The 21,995-nt window shown below is 38.3% G+C and overlaps 1 protein-coding gene across 1 annotated transcript in view; it reads left to right on the forward strand.

The window, feature by feature from the left end:
- Positions 1–233: 233 nt before the first annotated feature.
- The window catches only part of cntn5 (contactin 5), an 82,798-nt gene continuing 61,036 nt past the window's right edge, over positions 234–21,995 (forward strand). Inside the window, exon 1 of the mRNA XM_026372962.1 lies at positions 234–508. The gene's annotated coding sequence lies outside the window, so the exon portion shown is untranslated. The remainder of the gene's footprint in view (positions 509–21,995) is intronic.

Consider the following 21,995-nt stretch of genomic DNA (forward strand, 5'->3'; position numbering starts at 1 on the left):
TGAGGAGCTGATATGATGCCACTCCTCACAGCTGAGAGCCACCTTCTTCTCCCCCTCGGCACCAGTGAGACGGGATGCTGAGCTGCAGAGCCGGCTGCAGCGGTGCAGGCTGACTGAGAGCAGAGGAGAGCAGAGGAGAGCAGAGGAGAGGAGAGGAGAGCAGAGGAGAGCAGAGGAGAGGAGACAAACCAAACCAAAGCTCGGTCCAACACGGAGCGCAGCGCCCGCACAAAGCTCCCCGAAGTGCAGGAAATGTTTGGCGGTCGAGGGCGAAAGAGCTGGACACCGAAATAAAAAGATGTGCTTGTGTTTTTCTACTTGAGGATGTACTGTTTACGCTGGCCAAGCAGATAAACCGAGGACTTCACTGGATTTTCTGAACACCGCTGCAATTCCGTCGTTCGGGTCGGGAGGGAGCGACGCAGCGGCGGACACCTCCACCACCACCTCCACCTCCACCACAGGCATCCTCTGGGAGAGACAAGGAAAAGTGACACGTTGTATTTCTGTGAGTAAACTGTACTTTGGTTTTTGTTCGGCTTGTAATGGAGCTGCAGCTCTGTGACTGAACAGTCAAGTTGATCAGACAGCGCCGGGGACAATTAACCTGATAAGAAATTAGTATAAAAATAGTATTTGGATGGTTTCATCTAGTTGGAGTTCACAGGGAGTTCCTGTGGTTTTGACTGACAGCTTTCTGCTCTTCAGACCCAGTTATTTCCCCTTTTGTTTCCATAACTTGTGTCTTTTCCTAAAGAGTGAATAGAGTGAGACTCGACCATGTGGGTGATGGAGCTGCTGAGAGTCCAAATGCCCAAACACATTACACATGATCACAGTGAAACACGGCAGCTATTTACTATCCCTCAGGTAAGATGAAATCAAATGTGCAGGTTGGAGCTGGAACCAAAGGTGCCGCACTTTGAACCCAGTCAGTCTGAACTGTGTTGATACTGAGGTGGGTCTGAGGTGATGCAGCTCAAAGGAGGACGCATGGACAGATTTAGTGAAAGGAAAGAGCAGAGGCAGGTCCTTTCTTTGTTTTTAGGAGTGCATCTCTAGGTTAGCAGAGCAGCAGGCTTCTAACACACCACTTACCACACAAGTAGACCCACAGGAATGATCTAATCAGAGATATTCAAATTTCCCACACTCTAATTTTGCGGCTTTGCTGCGGTTGAATGTTTGCTATAATACTATCGTCTGACTCTGCTGGTGACAGGTTGTGCATTGTGGCTTTGGGGGCTCACGGACTCTTGTTTGATCTTATTGATTTGGGTTGTGTTTGGAGGATGTGCAGAGTGCACGGGGTATTATTAAGCCATTACTCAATTAGGAATATTATTTCCACTATTTTCATGAAGTTTGTGGGACTTTCTGTTCAATGACAGCAATTAGCGGTGATGGCAGATAGAATAAAGTCTGTCAGAGGAAAATGCAATCTTTAAGTGTGTCTGTTGTCAGTAAATCCCTCTGCTGCTGTGGCTTTTCTTCATTTTTAATGCAACAAGGGACACTAGAAAGAGCCGCATACTATTTTAAGGTAAGTTACTAATTTAAAGCCACTAAGTATGTCACTACAATAGGCTTCAGAATATGTATGAACCTTTGGACCAGTTTAGTTTTCTAAAAATACAGAAAGTAGTTCAAATTTTATTGAATTACTGGTTCTTCAGAGTCACTGCTGTTAGACACATATCAAATGTTAAAATGCAATGTCATGAATCATGACATTTGAAAATGACTCGTGACGCAGGCGGCATGTCCTGACCTCCAAACTGAGTTACATACAACATGGTAGAAGCAGTAAACTGTACATAAACACCGATTTGAGGTACTTTATCCATTTTCTGGACTCTGATAAAAGATATTTTACTTTTCACTCCACTATCAATGCTTGTATACCGTTTCAGTTAGTTGCTGTTTTGCAGATGCTGATTCTCAAAATATAATAATCCAATAAATGATAATGGATTATGGATTAACCACCTGTCGCTTCATAAAGTGGCTAAAATCAGCTCCGCCTTTACCAGCTGCTGTTTTTGTTCTACAGTCTCTGTAGCAGCGCAGTTCTTTGTCCGTATTTTTCCACCAATTACTAGAAAAACTTTCTTTGCCCTGTTATTTACCTTTTTTAAGTTATTCCAACAAATCTGGACTAGAGTTGCACACTCATACTATCAAAACCATAAGCAAATACATCGTTTTATAGTTGTGTACTTTAAGGAGCCTAATTAAAAGGAACGGCTGCTTCTTAAGGAACTACTGGAGTACTTTCTTTGTATACTTCTAACCTCTCTGCTATACGGTGCGATGTGTGTCTGTTTTCTAAGAGTAGAAAAATATTTAAATCAGTCTTTTTTGCTTCGAGCACAGTTTCAGCCTCATTCTTTGTTTTGTGAGTTGAACACTTTGACTCCTAATGTTGCCTCACTGTACCGTACAGTATATAACTGCGATCAATATTCAATTTTGTTTTGATGTAAAGAAATTTGAGCTGATTCAGCAAAATCCTGTGGCCTTTGGTTTACCTGCAGTAACAGCTCCCGGCTAGTTGATTAAATAATTTCCCAGTAAAGGCAGGCGCAGCACTGAACTTATTTTGAATTGGAGGCTGTTTGACTCAAAGACTCTTTGCATATGTTAGCATACAAAAAAGCAAAATGAATGTTCACGTCGAAAGTGATCTCCTTGCCTATAACACTGTAAATCAGTGTTGCCTACATCATAAACTAATGCTAACATGGTTTCCTGTTAAAATGTCCATTAACATTTAATGAGAGGAGCCTAACTCTCAGACATGCTTGAGATTTTAAATGGGCTATAATTTGCCATAATGTTAATCTATATATATTTCATGAGACCTAATGTGCTTAAATGATTGTTATATCAGCCCACTCCACCACTTAGTTTAATTTCCTGAGATCATATGAAATGGTTCATCTCACCAAGCAATCTATAGTTAAAGTTGGCAGACACAGTTCTAATCAAAAGAGCTTCACCTGCACATCAGGGGAATAGTCGGAAGGAAGGAGCAGCTGTGCCCATTTCTCTTTGCACAAATTAGAGGTTACACCCGTCTTTCTCGGGTGTACATTCGCTTGCAATACATGTCCTAAATGTTTGTAAATCCACTTGAGGGCAGGCGTGAGATGAAATGCTAATTTGTAAATAGGCTAACCTTGATGGAAATGGAATGTGTCCTGAAATTACAGCTGTCCCCTCATTTTATATGAAATGATTATTGACATGGGCCAACAGACATGCGTTTAGGGTACAGCTAATTGAAAATGACAACTCTGGTGAAGGCTACCCCTGGGGACATTGGGAAAAAATGCATACCAGCTTTGACAAGAGACAGTGGGGATAGAAACTGTCTTATAAGACAATGGCACCCAAGGGAGTCCTGTTTTCACTGGCAAAGCTAAAGCTGAATAAAATGAAGTGAAAATGGACAAAAACGCCTTGCAGATCACACTCAGTATGCAACACGTCCCTGAACAGTGTTTTTCAGTTTTTTTTGTATCATGTGAGCTGTGATATCTCTCTGTACAGTTTTCAGTATATAGAGCAGCAGGTAGTTTTTCTTATACAGCTACAAAAGTGAGGCTAGAAAGTGTTGGGGAAATTGCAAAGCATCCTGAAATCTGTAAACAAGATGTTTTTCAGAGTCCACAGAATACAAGGGTGTAATTTTGTTCTCAAACACACAACAGTGACTAACAATGTAGGACCCGGGCATGTTTCCCTGCTAAGATTTGAGATGACATGCATTTCTTAGATTAAAGAAATGTTGGTAATGTTGTGACGGTAGCAAACCCTTCCTTGGCCGACTTCCTATCTAGCACTTTGTTTGGAAGGGAGGCCCACTGGTCTAGCTGAGCCTGGAAGACGAACGTCCCTCAGGACCCATCTGACAAGTTAATTTATGTAATTGCTTAGAAGCATCTGCGTAAGAGACTGTCTTTCAGCACCTCTCCTCCACTTGTCACTGTTATGAATGACTTCGATTTGATGTCCAGTGAGTCAAACAGACACTCTTAAGTCACACTAATGTTGTCATACTAAGGCATGTGTGAATAACCAAAAAAGCACTGTTAATTTCATTACATCGCTCTTATGGAAAACAGTTGCATCTTAATATCCTCATTTAGCATTTTTGTTATTGCTCTGATCTTGCTGTTTTAATGCAGCTGTCTGTTGTACAACAAATCCTTGCACCATGACAAATGTGTACATACACTGTGTTAAGTAGTCATTTAATTACCATTAGTGACGTGACAGCATTGGTGTGGTCTTTCTTTTCTTTTCTTTCTTTTTTTTTTGCAGCTTAGAATTTGGTAGTTAGCTGGTGATCTAAATGGCTGAAATAACTTGTTTTGGTTAGCTAATATGTTGCACAGCCTCAGGTTGGTTAATTACGCAGTCCCATTATCTGTTTGTCTTTGTGCTGACCTCATTGTGTTAACTTTGAGCAAGTCATCTGCAGATACCCACGGGCTTCCTCTGTGCTCTTGCTTAAATGGACAGTTGTAAAAATGTTAACGGTTTTTAATTGCATGTACAGGCGGCAAGGCGGTGTGATTTTTTTGTTATTTATTTTTTTTATAAACAATTGCTGAGAATGAGGATATTGTTTGGAAAAAGCCACCACACAACCTGTGTGAGGCAAATGACTTAAAGGGCATTTATTGTAAGATACACATCATTAAAATTTCTGCTCCTTACTTTCTAATCTATTCAGATTTAGCAGTCACTGGGGCAGCACAGAAAACCTTTCCCCCTGTAATATAAGAAAATGTGCACAGTAGCATACTTTACTCTAAAGGATTTTTATTTTTATCACATTATTCGAGTTGAAATAGGAGGTTTGATTTGTCTTAGGAAATAGTTTGTCAGTGAAGTGAGCATCAAGTATTTGTGGAGATGGTATGGAGAGAGCAGTGATGATGGCGACGGTGGGGAATAGCCTGAGGATGGAGTGTTTTTCAGTGGGCAGCTCCTGATTTTATGTGACAGTGAAGGGCCTTATCTACCAGGGCCATGATGAAGCACAACACTTTGATTTTTTTTATCTTCCAAATGTCTAACAATCTCATGCTGTAGACAGATTAGTGAGATGAAGGTGTAAAAACGGGCTGTGGGGTTTCAGAGGAGTCAAATACAGCAAAATACAGGGTCTAAGGCTATATCTGCATCACGCTGATAGCACACGATGAAAGATTAGCTGAAATTACTGCCGTACCTTTGACCTTCGGGTTCAAGAAAGTCAAATATGCTCATGTTATGATTTGATTATGTTTTATTAATAAACAGTGTGCATGCTGCGTGGTATAGAGTAAATGGGACAAAGAGGGTACACTGTAGGTGTGTGCATTAACTTTACCTCACCGGTAGTAGCAATAATCCAGTAGATTCATCTAGATCTTTTCAGTGCAACTGCATTAGCAATCATTTCACTTGCAGTCTAGTCTACATTTATTTCTGTTTGTCATTACCTCAGACAGGACATTGATCCCCCGAAGAATTATTTAGGGGCAATTTTTTACCCTGTTTAAAATTCATTGGAGGCCAAACCTTTCTTTACAAGTCTGTCTCTGTTTCAGTGGTATCCAATGCCAATGTCAAATCTCCGAAGACGTAGAGACGCCTGGATAAATCAATGAATTTACCTGGAACATTTGTTATTACACCTAATTAATTGCTTCTTTTTTGCATTTATCTGTAAGCTTAATGAAAAATGACTGTTAACAATACGCTCATTAATTACTTCACAGCTTATTTGTTTTTTAAATCCTATCTTCTTCTTGCATAATAAGTATTTTTTTAAATCACAACCTTCATGTTCACAATGCAGATGGTTTTTATATAACATTCAGTTGGATTTGGCATCATGAGATTTTTTTACGACGACAGCTTTTACGACCCACGTGCCATTTAGAGTGTAATGTCAGGTCTTTCAGAATGAAAACAAAAATGAAACCATTAAAGTAACCCCAGAGGTCAAAATGCGATTCAGCAGTTCTCAGATGTTTTTTTTAAATCCTTCAGCCTTCTTCTGTCTCATGCTGAAGTTACACAGCCATATCTCTTGCAACACAGCGAGTATTTTTGTAAAGAAGGCAGCAATGCTGTATATTCAAAGCGCAGGAGGAGTGTTTTTAGGGTCACCTTTCTTGCAGCACTAAGCCATGCATCCTGCAGGCTCATGATGAGTTCCTGCGTTCCACTCTCATGCCTCCTTTCTCCCGAGAGATGAAATGTGTATGGAGATATCTGTCAGAATACAACTAACAGGGCTGCTGTGTTTAACTGTGCTAGTGCAGTACCTCCCTGTTCATTCTCTTGTGACAAACACTAGATTTTTGTTTCAACCCCAGCGAGATAGATGCAGTATAAGATCATTTCCTCAATATCTTTCTCTTATGCTATGACAACTTTACTCATGAATGAATAATGACTGATGTGATTTGACATTTTCTAGCAGTGGCTTCCCGCTAAAAATCTTCATCTGATATATTAACGAGACATAAAGTGTGTTACAAACGTAACTGTGAACTGGCAGTATGAAGCAGAAAACAGCATAACATTTTACAGGAATACATCAGTATCCAGATATCAGGATGATGTGAAGCTTCATTAAGCAGAGATAAAACAGAAGCACTGGTGCATTTTAGGGAAAATAAGTGAAAGAAAGCTGCTCTGTGAAGCTTTTATTTTTATTCAAAGCTACTATTGTGTGGTTTTACTGTATTTCTTGATATCAGCTGTCAGCTTGCTGTGGGTAACATGGTAGCAGTGACTTGGCAGATGGTCCTGAAAAACAAAGGAATAATGTTCTAATATTGCAAATGAAATAAAATTGACATGTGCAATGCTGACATTTTGTTCCCAGCCATAATTTCAACAAGTATAGTAATGTAGGTTGACATTTTAATTTACAAGTCCGTTCAGTGTTCCTGGTAACGTCTCTCAAAATGATTAGCTATTAATAAAATAAGATAAGCAACCTGTGAGCACGAGGTGAGAGGCTGTATTGTCTTTCCAGGTCCAGCAGTGCAGTAGATCAATAGATGTAATAGGTAATAATTAATAATGGGGAGATATGACAGGATGGGGTGACAGATAGAAGATATGTAAATTGAAATATTACATTGCAGCCTCATTATCAGAACCATTTGTAATTTACCTTATTCGGAATTGTTTACCATTCACTTAACATTCAGGTGGATTCTCATCTTTGATTAGCAACTTTCAATTGGTTAACAGCTAGAGGCTAGAATTTTGGTGTGGAAGAAATGTTTACGTGCTGTATCTAGTTAGTTAAATTAGTTGGGCTTCAAAACAAAACCATTTATGGAATGGTCTCACTTTTCTAACAAGGCTATTTCTCATTTTGTTTTCTAGCATTCATTGGGTATTGGACCAGAGAAAAGCCACAACTATCCTAGAATAGATTAAACTATTAGTCCGACAGAGAGTCACTTGATGTTAGAATATGAAAATAAAATAGGAGATTGAACATGTCTCAAGAGTTAAGTACATAGTTTTATTTCAAGCAGTGTACATTCCACCTAGGCGTAACTGGATCAGTGGTTAATATAAAACTGTAACCAAAATAGATTAGATTTTTGTTATAATACACATACTTACACATACATACACATAATGTACACATCTATAAAGGAAAACACATACAGTACAGATAATCTGCATGTTTATCTTTCAAACTGCTTTCAGTGGTTATTCTCATATGCATAAAGATATGAGGGTGTAAATGTAATGGCCCTTATGTCTCACCACGGCTTGCCATCTACATTAAATCCCAGCTCATTGCATTCTCATTTGCATAAGAAGCAGGAATACATGCATGCATTCTGTGGCTGAGAAGTCGAGTATAAATGTGAACAGTTAACCAGCGACTGATTGTATTATTGAAATCAGTGTTTAAAGATAAGTTCATATATGGTCTCCCGCATTTAGACACATCCTCAGAGAAAATGCAGTGATTTAAAAGTTCAGCCGACGGTCAGTGCAGTGTGAGAGTCACATATTAATATAAACAGTTGAGATGAAAATGAAAGCACTAAACTTAACAATGTAACTTAGGTGATGTTACAGGGCGAACCGAGTGTCACCAGCTTAGTGTTTCTCTCTAGGGTGTCTTCACTGATATTGTTTTTGGGTTACTGATGCTCCACTGCACAACAGCAACATAAACACATCCTATTTTAATATATGGAGAGGAGAATCCTATTAAGAGCCGTTTGTGTGTTCATATCTTCCAACTCTGTAGGGGAGTTAAAGTTGCAATTAAGTTTCTGATGTAAAATGTCTTCCTTTTATAAATTCACACAGACACTTTAGCCTTTGGTTGCATACTGTACAATTTTAATGTGGTTTAAAATCACATTAGCTCAGTTGATGTGTTGTCGAAACAGCCAGAAGAACAGTTAAATTCTTAAATCTTTGTGATGCATTTTATCCTTCATACCCAAGTATTTTGGTCTAATACATTCTAAATCAGTGAAAACATTTTCTTGAATGTTGCCTTGAACATGTTTTTCCTTGTTAAATTGTAATTTACAGTTTATAATTTGTTCATTTCATTGAATGATTAAGAAATCAGTAAAAATAGAAATATTTTAATCCAGTTGCTAATGTTAACCAGCCAGTAGACTTAAATCGTTATATTAGCAGCATCAGCATGTGACATAGAAACACGGTTACATTTCAGTGATTGTGTTGAGCACACATTAAAATACTTCTGTCACAATATAATTTCTATAAAAGCAATTTTCAGAGGATGATCTAAATTTACCTTTGCTACCATCTTTTATGGGTCACACTATAGTTCCCATAGCAACCTGTGCCCCTTGATTTGTGGAGGGGGAATCAGGTCACGTTATTGCTATGTTAAACGTGACCTTTACTACACCACATATTTAATAGTTGGTTTCCTATTTTCTCCAAACCCACCACTCTGATTTATAATTGTCTGTATTTAGCCAAATATAATTCAAAACAATACATTTTAATTAGATTTGGGATTAAAAGTATCTGGGCAAATACACTCGGATTGCACCATGTAAAGCAAGAATTTGATAAAGGACATTTACACTTTTTGCCTTCAGTATGTCTTCGTTAAAGGGCTGATAAGTGGGAGTCTATAACTTGGAGAGAAACTTGGAGAAACACATCATTTGACATTTATGTGGCCATAAGTAAATAGCGGACAGTGTTGTCTTGCTGTTACCAGAAAAGCTTTCTTTTGCATTTTGTAGTCTCAGACATTACATTGAGCTTTGCATTTCAGCTGGCTAATCTTCCATTACATTATACTTTCTAAAGATTTTGTTTCCCCTTTTTTTACTATATGAGCTCTGACAGTGCCGCACCATTAGTGGCATTACAGTACTTACAGAGTGGAATATCTCTGGTCTGGTTTCAGATTTATTCTGTTTTTTGCTAACAGTGGACTGTTCATGCACAAGTGGGAGTCTTAACTGTGCTAACCTGAGCTGTAGAGATCCAACAATGAGCCTTGAGACAGTCAACCTTTGTGCCAGATCACATACTCATTAAATCTCAATTTTAAGCAGAGCTCATTTAAAGCATAATTGTGTGGTGAGCAGAACGTGTGTTCTGTCGTTTCCTGTGAATAGGGACAAATTGAAGTGCTAAGCTTCAGGTGCTCGAAACGTGTGTGTGTGTATGTCTGCAGCAGTCCAGGATGGCAGTAGTGATTTTTCAAAACTGTACAGTGTGCACAGATTCAGTATGTAAATGTGATATACTGTATTTGATGCTCCTTATACCAGATACTTGTTTGAATCTAGGCACACACTTATTAATAGGTGTGTGTAGAAGTCTTTATCCAAAAAGCAGAGCTTAGTCACCCAGGAGGGATATTAGAGGAATATTTCTGTGTGGATTATTTCAGTAACATTTTGTCATTGTTTTAAGGCCAGATTGACCTGACTAAATAATATATGTTCTCAAAGGAAAGAATTTATAAAAAAATCTTTAACAAGGTACTTTTGGAGATTTGTTCCCTTTAGCAGACCTAGGTGTCATACTGGAAATTCTATTTCATTTGTAGTGAAATGATTTTAATTACAACAATTAAGCACCTGCAAAATGTAATTCATATCGTGCTACATTGTGTAATCTACAAATTAGGCTAGCGTGGCTAGATGTAGCCCCACAAGCCATTTGGGAGACAATAAATTCATGTTCTTGTACCTGACCTGTCTACAATGCACATTTAATTGGAAATTAAAAATAGATTGTTTATATAGGGTTTTGTCAGCTTTCTGAAGCACTGGGAACTTCGTTAGATGGTTCATATTGTTGGTCAGAGTTAGTGCATCACTTCTTCATAAGACTAAAATAGCAAAAGATACTTACCCAGAAAAAGATGTAGCACCTTATACTGAGATCACAAATAGTACGGACAAGTATTCATGTGAAACCTGGAATGACCCTGCTGAAGTTTAGTTTAGTACTGAACACCAGCGGCCTTCTGTAGTTTCTACACACAACCGCTTTCTTGCAAAAATGTTCAGTTCTTTCTTACAAGAATAAAGTTGAACAATAATATAAAAATCTGCACAGCTTACAAGAGCCTCATCATTATGCATATCATAAAAAAGTGATGTCTCATGCAGCTACACATTAACTATTAGGAGCAGATGCTTCAACTAAGTAGAGTCATCCACTTTAATTATAACTTTGAACACAGACAGGACAGAAAGTAAAAGTCTGCTCACTAATTCATCTGACCTGCTAGCAACTACCAGCCTTATTTCTGCAGACAGCTGGCTAACTAGTGCAAGTTCTCTAAAAGGGACGGACAGAACAAAGTAGGATCTGTGCACGGCATCATGTTTCATAGCCCAGGATATCTCTTCAAGATGCACAAGCTCAGAACAGCGTTCAGACTTTTTTTTCAGTCTACTACTCTTGTAAATATAATATATTGTCAGTCAGTTTACCATCCTTGGACACAGTCATGTGAACTATGTCTAATAATCAAACAGAGATCCGAGAAAGATATTTTCAGCTTACAACTGTTTTTTTTTTTCTCACTGAAACAAGTTTTATCAGAATGTACCTGTATTAGTGTTAAAACGCAAAGATAAACTGTATGCAAGCCCTCTGTTTATCTTCCTGACACTAGTAAATACCACATGTTTAAGTTCCCTTGGGAAATATGCACCACTCAGAGTGAGAGACAGGGCTCATAAATGACAAACAATAGAAGAACGAGTGGTGCATCCTCCCAGGGGAACATCTTTGCTTTAGCTCAAGTGTGTGAACACGCAGAGACGGATTATAGATTTTTGGAAAATTTAATGGAAATGGAAGGCATTAAAACACCTCAGCTGGATTATAAACTGCTTAACCTACTGCTATTGAAGTAATGACAGTTCTTTCAGAAGCAAGTAGCGAAGCAACTATGTGATTCCCATCAAACTGAGCTATTTGATTCATAGTGGATTTGAGGAGTGGGATACTATTGTTGCTGTTATTTGAACACATGACTATAAAACACATCAAATCCCCGGACTGGACTACACCGTTGATTGGGCTCCTGTGTGGATAATCAGACGGTAAACACGTGTCAGTCTTAGATCTGAAGGTATTGCAGTGCATTTGCCACTCTATTTCCTGTCTGCAGTGTTACAGATGGGAATCTCGAAAAATATTAGGCCACTTCAGATTGACTCATGCGTATCGCTTGCTCACTCTTAAGATTGTCTATCTAATCTTTTTACCAGTTCAGCATCTGACATATTTTTCTGTTGACTGCAGCTGTACATTAGCTTTCATGACAGCTTGGCTGAATACATGATGGTGAAGAGATTGATTAGTCATCGGCTTAAAAAGTGATAATCATTTAGACCGACCTCTGTGTATATGGCAGCACAGTTTTTATCACCTCATTTTGAGCAGTACTGCTGCTGCTATAAAAAACAGGGCAGGAGTTAACCTCATGTCCACGTTCTGCTTCTGCCGTGCTCCTTGAGAAAGGAAATTACTTTGCTAACAATGCTTTACTCTGGTGTGGCTAGAGACCTTAAAGCGTTTTAAAGCACTAATTTGTTTTATTCAGAAAGTCTTTTGTTTAATGCCATGCAATGTCTGCAGTACATACAGCTTATTTGTATCATGTGGCTAATTACCTTTAATTGTATGGCTGGCCAAAGGACCAAATGAAAATCATGGCTGATGTCTGGAGTGCTCTCTGTAAGCTGGTGTTTATACTATTAAGTAAAGATGTCCATCAATTTTAGTGCCATAACAGGATGATGGAAACTTGCTTGTGCCTTTGATTTACTACACATCCTCCGCAGAAGCAGTTTTTTGTCCAGTGTTTCTGTGTGTTTCGACCTGTTGGTCACATTTCAGATCTGTTCCAGCAAAGATCCCAAATTTTTTAAAATGTTCTTCTACAATAAAAAACCAAACCCTGATGGGAATGTTTTATCTAGTGTTGTTCATCCAAAAAAAAGGAGTGGGTTGGGTGGACATTTAGTCATTTGGCAGATGCTTTTATCCAAAATCACTTACAGGTAAGATAAAGACAGGGTAAGCATAAGGAGGTCTTGCCTAAGGACCCCTACTGGAGCTAGACCACAGCTGGGTTTGAACCCCAGTTTCCCACATGGAGCGTGGCGATCTGTCAGGTTCTGTAGCATACTGCTACTGAAATTGAACAATTCTCCCAATCAACAGTTCAGTAAATACCTCAGCTCTTTATTTTTTCTTTCTGAAGCTTTGGAAACTGAGATAAAGATGCATTCATTTTTTTGTGGTGCATCATTAAGAGTACATCTTGTTTATGTGTTTGGTTAATTACATGTTATTTAATGACCTCAAATGATGAGATGGAAGAGCTGACAATGAGAATCTACTGATATATCAAGACAGGTGACATTTAAAAGTGACATTTTCAGGTTTGCATAACTGAGCAGGGATGCGGTTCTTGGATGTTTGATTTAGGACAGCATTGTATTATCATGCATAATCATTACATCACAATACAGAATGCGGCATTGCATTAACATTACCTTTCTCCAATCTCAGATGTATTACCCAACATTTACTTAAGTATTTATTTATTTATTTCTGATATGGATTTGTCCATCTTGTCATAAATACACTAAATAATAGTTTGCCCTTCCCATGATCCCCAGCAGCTGCAGAGAAGATAAACTCTTTTGTGGCTTAGTCCTCCTTCAGTCCAGGAAATGACTGCCATTTCACCAGCCTCAGTGTGCGGCATTGATTCTTGAAACAATGATGGATTTTAACAACTGCAGACAATGCATTTCATGATGATATAGGTTTATGAAATATGCTTCATTTTTACTGCACTGACATTTCAAACATTCATAAAAAAATATCAGAGTGGAGGCAAAATTCAAGTTTCAGTTACTTAGTAGGAGACTCTTATTAAAGTTAAAACACTGTGCACACAGTCCCTCTTAACCTATTTTCCAACTCGTCTCAGCTTGCCCTGAATTTCTTCTCCACACAACTTATGCTTCCATATGTATGTGTGCCACTTGACACCTTGCTTATTGGGCTCTGAAGTGTCGGTGTCTTCACATACTCGGTCTTCTCTGAGGAGACATAAGCATTTCAGGTACATTCTTCAGGCTCACTTCTTCATCACGACAACCATCACAGGCTGCGCTTGTAATTTTACCACTGTGAAAGGTACTAGCTCCATTCAGGTGTGCCGTGCCTCATGGTGAAGACTGTAATTGCCTGTGGTCCTCTTCCCTTTGGTAATTGTCTTTTGATTGAGGTCATCAGGACAATTAAAATCACTGAGGGGTGAAAAGTGGCAGCAGGAGACTGGAGACAGCCATGCTAGGCACTAGAAAGGATGAACAAAACATACAGAAGAGATAATTGTGCATGGGGAGACCCACTGCAGTCAGGGTAGGTCACTCTACAGAAACACTCTATCTGCACTGCTTTAACAAAGTGTATTAATTAGATGCCTTTTTATTTATTTATTTAAAATCTTTACAAGGTAGCAGTTGAGGTGAGGGTATGTCGATCATGGGAGCTTAATTCTCAGCTTTTAAGACTTTATATCAGTTATGTAATGTATTCAGTTAGGCTTCAGACCAATATGTTTCTAAACATGAAACATGAATCTGCGATGACGAAACTAAATGCTGTCACCCAGAAATAATACCAACATCCACTAAAGTCTCAACAAAACAATAGGCTGTGACACTATGGGGGGATTTCTCATGATGAATTGCATCTCTACAAAAATGTATGATGGTACATCAAGCAAGCTGAAAACTGAAAATATGATTTCACTTATTTGCTCTAGGGCCCCTTAGGCAAATCACTGCAATTTGACACAATAAGACACATCACTCAGCATTTTGTCAAAATTGGGTCAGTAGTTTCTTGGATGTAGCTTCTAACAAAGAAATCCAAATTGAAGAATAGGAGATCGATGTTGAGCATTCACATGTCGTTTACCTCCACCTTTACAGCCAGCTCAATGATAGCTAGGCTGGAGTTAGAAAATATACACTTGTTCCTAGAAATTCCTCCTGCATTGTATGACAATCACATTTGTGCATCTACACTAGCCATCCTCTGTAACTGTGTACCAGTGAAGTGTGGGCAGAACAAAGTTGTCTCTTCTGTCTCTGTGTGGGAGACGGTGGTGGATTGTACCAACACACATACGTACACACTCATTTTCTAGAATTGAAGTTCTGTGGTTTTCTAGCTGTGAGGACATACCGCATGGCTGCCAAAAATACCTTTAATTGTCTCGGTTACAGTAGCAGCAATCATTCTGCTGCACTTTCGCTGCCATGTTAGAGGCTTTTTGAGCATGAGTTGACACAAACTTCTGACATTCGTTCCAGCTGAATGGACAGTTAAGCATCAAAAGGAAGTGTGCAGATACATGAATACACCAACTGATAGCAGCTCACTGAGGTTTAAGACAGCGTTGATGCTTATTACATCACATATTTCCTAAAGACCAAATAATTACCAGTGTGTTTACCCCAATTAGATTTTCATTACCCATTTGGATAACAATCAATGACACTATTTTAATAGGAATCATCCCTGGAGTTAGATTGAATATAGTTAGAAGGGGTATGGTCTGAGTTCACTTGTAATGGAAAACATTTATAAATAATTAAAAGGATTCAAATTGGAAGATGTCAGTTCCCTTTGGGAATGCATATATAGCAACTGTTGCTTCATCCATGTCTTGTATACTGTAAACCTTATTAAAGGCAGTAAAACGTTGATCAGGGACATTCTTGGTACATGTATTAGACTTTAAGGATGCTGATAAATGTCAGACTAATGAGTAACTGACATTTATTAGGGTGTAAATGAAATAATTATGGCTATTTAGTATCACTTGTATACCAAAGAAGTATATATCTTATGGATGTCTTCACATTCACTACATTCATGAAGGGAAATATTTCTGTAAACAAACGCTAAATGCAGTATCTACAGACACATTCCCTTCCTCAGCTGCAAAGACCTGAATCATGATGTCACCATCGTGACCTTTTTGAATCTGATCCAGTGACACTGAATTAATGAATGAGGCTGTGGGCTCAGAGGATTTTCATGTTGTGCTTCCAGGTGAGTTTTATTTGAATGTAGGGCTACCTACCTGCCCTACTTCTACTACTACACTGTTACACAGTGTAACTCTGCTGAACTTGGAGAAACATTATGATAGAAAGGTTAAGTACATTAACTTTGACTTTTTCTGATTGCTAATGATGAGATATCACAGTTCAGTACATTTACTTTTGGTTCAGGCTCCACTGTTTTGACATGAACTTTGATGATACAGATTTTTCCTGGTTGCCAACTGTGATTTCTCTCTACGCACATTCTACATACACAATGATATTCACTTAGTCCTGCTTTGTTGTATTGTGACAATAAAACCAACCAGGGATCTCGTTTGTGGGCAATATTGAGAGTATTAACAATACATTTCCATTAATTTTGTTGAAGGTAGAAAGAATAACTTTATTATTCTTGACACATAAATCAGAATCAGAGGTTAGTACAGTGCAGTGTCGCATAGCACCAAGGTGATAAGTATAGCAAGGAAATAAATTGGTTCTTCACAGAAATATTACGTTTAATTTTGTTACACAAACAATCGTGTATCTTCTTCCTGTGTGTGTGTGTGTGTGTGTGTGTGTGTGTGTGCGTGCACAGCTATATCAGAGCCGTGCTAGAAGAAGCACAAAAACAAATTATGTGCTTCAAGTTAAATTTGACAACTGGTTTGGATGTTTTCTTTATTTGAAGCCTTTCAGTAATGTTGTTAAACAGCACATTTAGTTATCTCTAACTGACCTAATGATGTGCTGTCTTCATTAATTTACTTCAGCGGAAACAACTACTAAGCTCTATGAATATAGATTTAGTTACCCTTTAGTCCACATGAAGACTACTGTTAAGAAACGGTTATCAAATATTGAAAAGACAAAGATTATTTGGCAGAGAAGGAGAGAGAAACCTGGATACTATATTTAGGACTGCACCATTAAAAATGTGCTTTTTAATTTTCCCTAAAAGTTAATTGTCCTTCACACTAAGTAGATAAAAATGCATAACATATTCCTGTACTACAGTATGGGAAAGTAGTTTTAAAGAAACTGTGGAGTTTGCTTTTACCATTTAGTATAAGCCCAGTAGTAGACGTTTGCATTAATGCAGGACTCCCACAGATCCTTCTGGCTCCATTGCAGTTTGGAGTGACATGAGTATGTATTAATAGCTGCGGGCAGTGACATTGGGATGCTGTGGGTATAATGAAATAATAATGAATGTAGTTGACAGGGAGATTTTGTGATATTTAATTGATAAGCTGGAGCCCAGTCAGATATTGAAATGATGGAAAAAACAATCCCACTAATCTATGAAGTAGTACCATAAAGTCACAGCGTGTAAACTTTTTCAACAAATAAACTTAGCAGTAAATTCATCTTCCCTGTTGGACTGACATTGGCGTTCCAGTGATTTTGAAGCATTTTATTTTCCAGAGGGCACATTACTGATGTGGGAACAGTCAAGGACAATGTATTGACACAGTTTAGGAAACTATGGTAAAAAACTAAAATAATAACTGAACATAAACATCGTTTGCAGATTGCTGCATTCGCCACCTTCCACTTTTGATGGCTTTATAGTGGCTTTTAGCTTTACCCTCAGGCTTTATGCCATTCCTAAGCGGACAGCTCATCAGGATGAGTGACAAGTGAAGAAGTGAGAACTTGACCAACTAAGGGACTGGCTAGTCTACAAACCATGCCCTTCTAGCTATATTGTGCAAAAAAGTTGCACACTATAGCTCTGTTGTGTAGTCTCTGATTATCTAGTACAGATATTCTCTAGTTTTCCAGTTTATCTGCTGGCATCCAGTGAAGCGGAGGGTGGATCAGTGCGTCCGTCTACTCCTGCAGTGTCACTGATAGCATTTAATGTTATAATGGCAGTGCTACCCAGCACCAGTCGGGATCAGATGATAGTCTGGCTGTCAAATACTTGATATCTTGGCAAACTGTGCACAGGGACCCGTATGAAATCTTTTTCATTACTTAAAATAACCATCCGTAGTAGCTGTAGTAAGTTAAAGTTAGCTAACTTTCACTTAAGCCCAAGGCTTAGGCCTACGTGTTCAGAAAAAAACTGCATCTGTCTGGACTCTAAGCGGTTTCATGTCTGGCAACTCGTGGTGTTCAAATGTTACTGGGCAAATCTAGAGTGGGCAGGATCACACAGAAATAGATGTTTTGTTCTGGCAGCAAACATTTTGAAGACTTTACAGGCTGTTAGGTCTGCAGCCATCGATTAGAATTGAGAATTCTATTGATTATTCCAGCAATTAAATTAATAATCACATAAGAAATAATCTTACTTTATTAAAGGGCAGCCGTTAATATACAAAACAAAGCTTTGAGGCAAAGAAGCTAAATTGAGCATTTTTTAGGATTATAAATCCGGAGGAATCATTTCATCCCTGCAGGCTGTAGCATCGTCTAAGAAGCCAATATTTCCACTCAGGATGTTTTTAAAATCTCTGATATAGTAAATGGTCGGTTGTTAATTATATCATTACATGCTAAAGTCATTTATTGTAACTTTAACTTAGTGTTTACGTTTTCTAACCTGCCGTTTGAGTGACTGAATAACATAAAAGCCCCTTCAAAAACCCACTTCTGAGCATATCTCCTGCACCTGGGCCCCCTTACTAGTTGTACTTAAGATTTTACTGTGGATTTAACACAACTGGGCTGAAAGCTAATCGGGAAGCAGTATCCTTTTAACAAAGGATTTGTTTTGGACAAATGAATGCGAGTGTGGTGAGTAATCCCTGTATTATCATGTTTTAACTTCATCCCTTGCACTTGGATTAAACCTCCAGTGTGTACCAAGACTCATTCTAAATAGCTGAGTAGACCAGACAGGCTGAAATACAAAAATATCCCTAAGCAATGTTTACTTACATTTTCTTTAACTAAACAATCTAAAAAAAGTGATTTTACAGCTTTGAAGGAAGAGTTACAGAAGTCTATCCAGGCCTGGAGTTGGCAGTTACTTTAAGGGAAAATCCACTCCAGCCCCAGTTTGTACATGACGACATACAGAGAGAAGAGTGTGCAGGAAAGAAGAGACACCCAGAATCGTCCTGATCCAAGTGTCAGTGTAAAATGAAGCTTTTGAAGTAGGTCATATTGAAGGCGTGCTCACAGGTGGCTCTTTAAATGAACTCAGGCAGTGTATCATCACTGCTGCAACACACTATCTTGGCATGTGGTGCTTCTGTGTCTGGTTTGTTCCAGGTCCACTTAGAATATATGGTAATTTATCTTTATCTCTATTTACTATACAGTAATTCCAATATAGAAGAGAGAAATATAAAAGATATTCTGATTTGTATTGGTACACATCAGATATCTGTAACATATGCTGATGGCACAGCAGAAATGAGCGTCACAGATCAGTGAAATGGTATTTCCTCACTGCCTCGTATTTTTTCACATATTTTTAGGATTATTATTTTCAAAGTACTACAGAGGAAAAGGCGCATATTTGCTATTGCCTGGCAACTATTTGCTACTGGTACCTTGCAAATGCTACTGCAGCTATGCTTACTATTATTAACACTGCTATAATTACTCCTTCCAGTTCCACTTATTATTGTGATCAGTACAAATTACAGAGTATAAGCACTTGCATTTAGTAACTGGAAAAAATAGAAGCTCATGTCATGTTACTTTGTTTTACATCATGTGTTTTGTATCAGTTTGATCAAATCTCAGATTAAAAAAATCTGATTTGTCAATGTGTCATGTTTATATAAAATAGATGGAATGTAATAACATACTTAAGAAAATATAGATGGAAATAAACGGCTGAATTACACAAATAGAGATTTTCCTTTGGTCTTTCTTTGTCTACTTGATTAAAATGGTCAAATCTCCAGCAACACTTGATGATTAGACCTTTATTATAAGACTGATGCCTTTGCAGCTCATGGCCTTCATCAGGGTCTGTTAAAAGTACAAAACTAAGAACATTTTAATTAAAAGGGGTGTTAGACAAATAATACTATGCAATCTCTTAGTGTTACGGAGGTTCCTTTCAGTATCTTCGATACCATAGAAAATGGAGAGATAGAAATTAATCTCAAAATTCAGATTTTTCTCCGAATGTCATTTGGTGGCGGTCCTAATGTGCTTCCATACTAGCCTGTGTGTGTGTTTCTGTGTGTACAGTATGTGTGTGTTTGTAACAGTAACAACTAATTTATCATGTTGGTGCTGATTAAATTTCTGGTCTCGTCCTTAGACGGACTTACCTACCTTGATGTACAAGATGTGTGCTAATTGGAACTTGCGACAACGTGAGACAAGGGACTGTGAAAACGATAATTACATTCAGGATCTGGGATTTACACTTGTCATCAAGGCCTCCTCTTGTCTTTGTGACTCAACCTTGCGCTAATTCCTTTGGTAAAAAATAGAGAGGTTAGAGCCGTGAGATATTTACGTTTCAGAATCAACAGCCTAGTTGTTTAATACCAATTTGGTGAATTCCTTCCAAATTACTGAATATGTTAACAGTGGTATTGTTGACATATGCTGTGTTGTGCTAGTAAAAATACTTTTTTTTTTCAAGAACATCAAAAGCACTATGTCCGCATTCTCTTATCTAGAAAACGCACAATGTCCTGCTGTGCGTGGCTGCTGTGAGTATACATGCTACCATGAAAGTGTTATCAACTGATGTTTGTGACTTGGTTTGTCGAACCTTAGCCTGGAAAACAGTGTCTTCATTTGTTCCATTTGTAACAGGCCCTGTGGAAGCACAGCAATGAGACCAAGTAGACAGACTACATTTAGAACTGTCAGTTCCCCTTGTTGCACCCTGCTCTCTACCTCATTAATAACCGTCTGGCTGGACTGTGATCACCTGGACAGAAGTGTGCCAGGATTCTGCTCTAATACTCCCCAATGTAAACAGCACATATATGTAAGATTCACTGTGGAGCAGTGAAAAGGTATTGTGCTGTGCTGTTGTGCTCAAACTGAGGAGAGCTCTCTTTTAGAGAAAAACAGACGTGAACGTCAGCATCTGTCAAATATGTGATGGTCTGACTGGACGACTTTCAGTGGGGTAAACCTGCAGTGAGTGGATGGATTAGTGGAAATGGTAGACGATTGGCCACAGTATATATTTAAGTGATATTTAAATGGTTAATTTAAGGTTTCATTTAAAGGTCCTGTACCATTTTCCTTTGCCATTATGCTTCATCACTTGGTGTGTGCTTTGTCTTGTGTGAATTGAAAACGATTCTACCAATTTCTTCTCCCATTTAAAATATATGGTTGACTGAAAAGTGAAAGCGGAGTCCACAAATGACATGTCTGGCAGAGTTTTGTGAGACACTGAGCAGTCAAGTGGGGTGAACTTTAGGTTGTCTGAGTGTAGACCCACTTTATTTGATACACGCAAGGGACCCATGTTCTCCACTTGACAGCTGAAAAGAGAGATTCACATCCCAAAACTCAGTTACTGTAACTCGCTGGTAACTAAAGTAGTATTTCCATCATGTTTGTTATGTAAACATTTTGTCATTTTATCAAGATGCTGTAATGATATTTGACTGATGTGCAGTCTCAGGACACTTAATGTTATGATTAATTGATGTGGTTTTTAATTTTTTAAAGCTGATATCACATCCGATGCTCACGCCTACCACTTCTCCCTAAAATGTCAATAAGCCCTTTAATATGCATATTGCCTGTGTGTGATCCGTAAAGTATTTCAGCTTGGTGTGCTGCTTTTTTTAAGATGAAAGATCAAACTCTCTGGTGTACTGTAAGACTGACAGCTAAACAGTGTAACTGATTGAATTGTTAAGCAGCTGTGTGTGATAGACCCTGAGGATGTATTCAGCTCTTGCCAGAGAAACTCCATCCTGCTGGAACGGAAGAGGACTGTGGCTAAATTGTACAAATATTTGCTTCACATAAAGATCTGAGGTTTTATGACAATTCTGTGATCAATTATTGAGGTTTCTTAAATTATTAGAACATTTGGCAGCATTCTAGGTGTGAAGCTGGTGAGGGATCATGTCCCTGTTGTACCACTAGCATCTGACTTTGCAGCAGAAATTAAATAAGCAGAAATTTTACATTTAAAGTAAGTGGGGAAATGATTTTGTACTTCAAAGGGTTTAGTCTTGGACCCTTACATGGTACTAACTGGTTTGTTTTCCCAATAGCATCATATGTACAACACAGTTTACGTCATGCTTGAACTTTTGCCCTTTGCAGTTATGTCCTGCAGTAATTTTTGGATTAGTTTCATTTGAGAGGAATAAACTTAGATTGAACTTAATTTCTAAAAGAATTGAATAGTGTTCACCTTACTTGACAAAATGATCC

Source organism: Anabas testudineus, chromosome 13 (genome assembly GCF_900324465.2).
Source record: "Anabas testudineus chromosome 13, fAnaTes1.2, whole genome shotgun sequence".
NCBI classification, from domain to species: domain Eukaryota; kingdom Metazoa; phylum Chordata; class Actinopteri; order Anabantiformes; family Anabantidae; genus Anabas; species Anabas testudineus.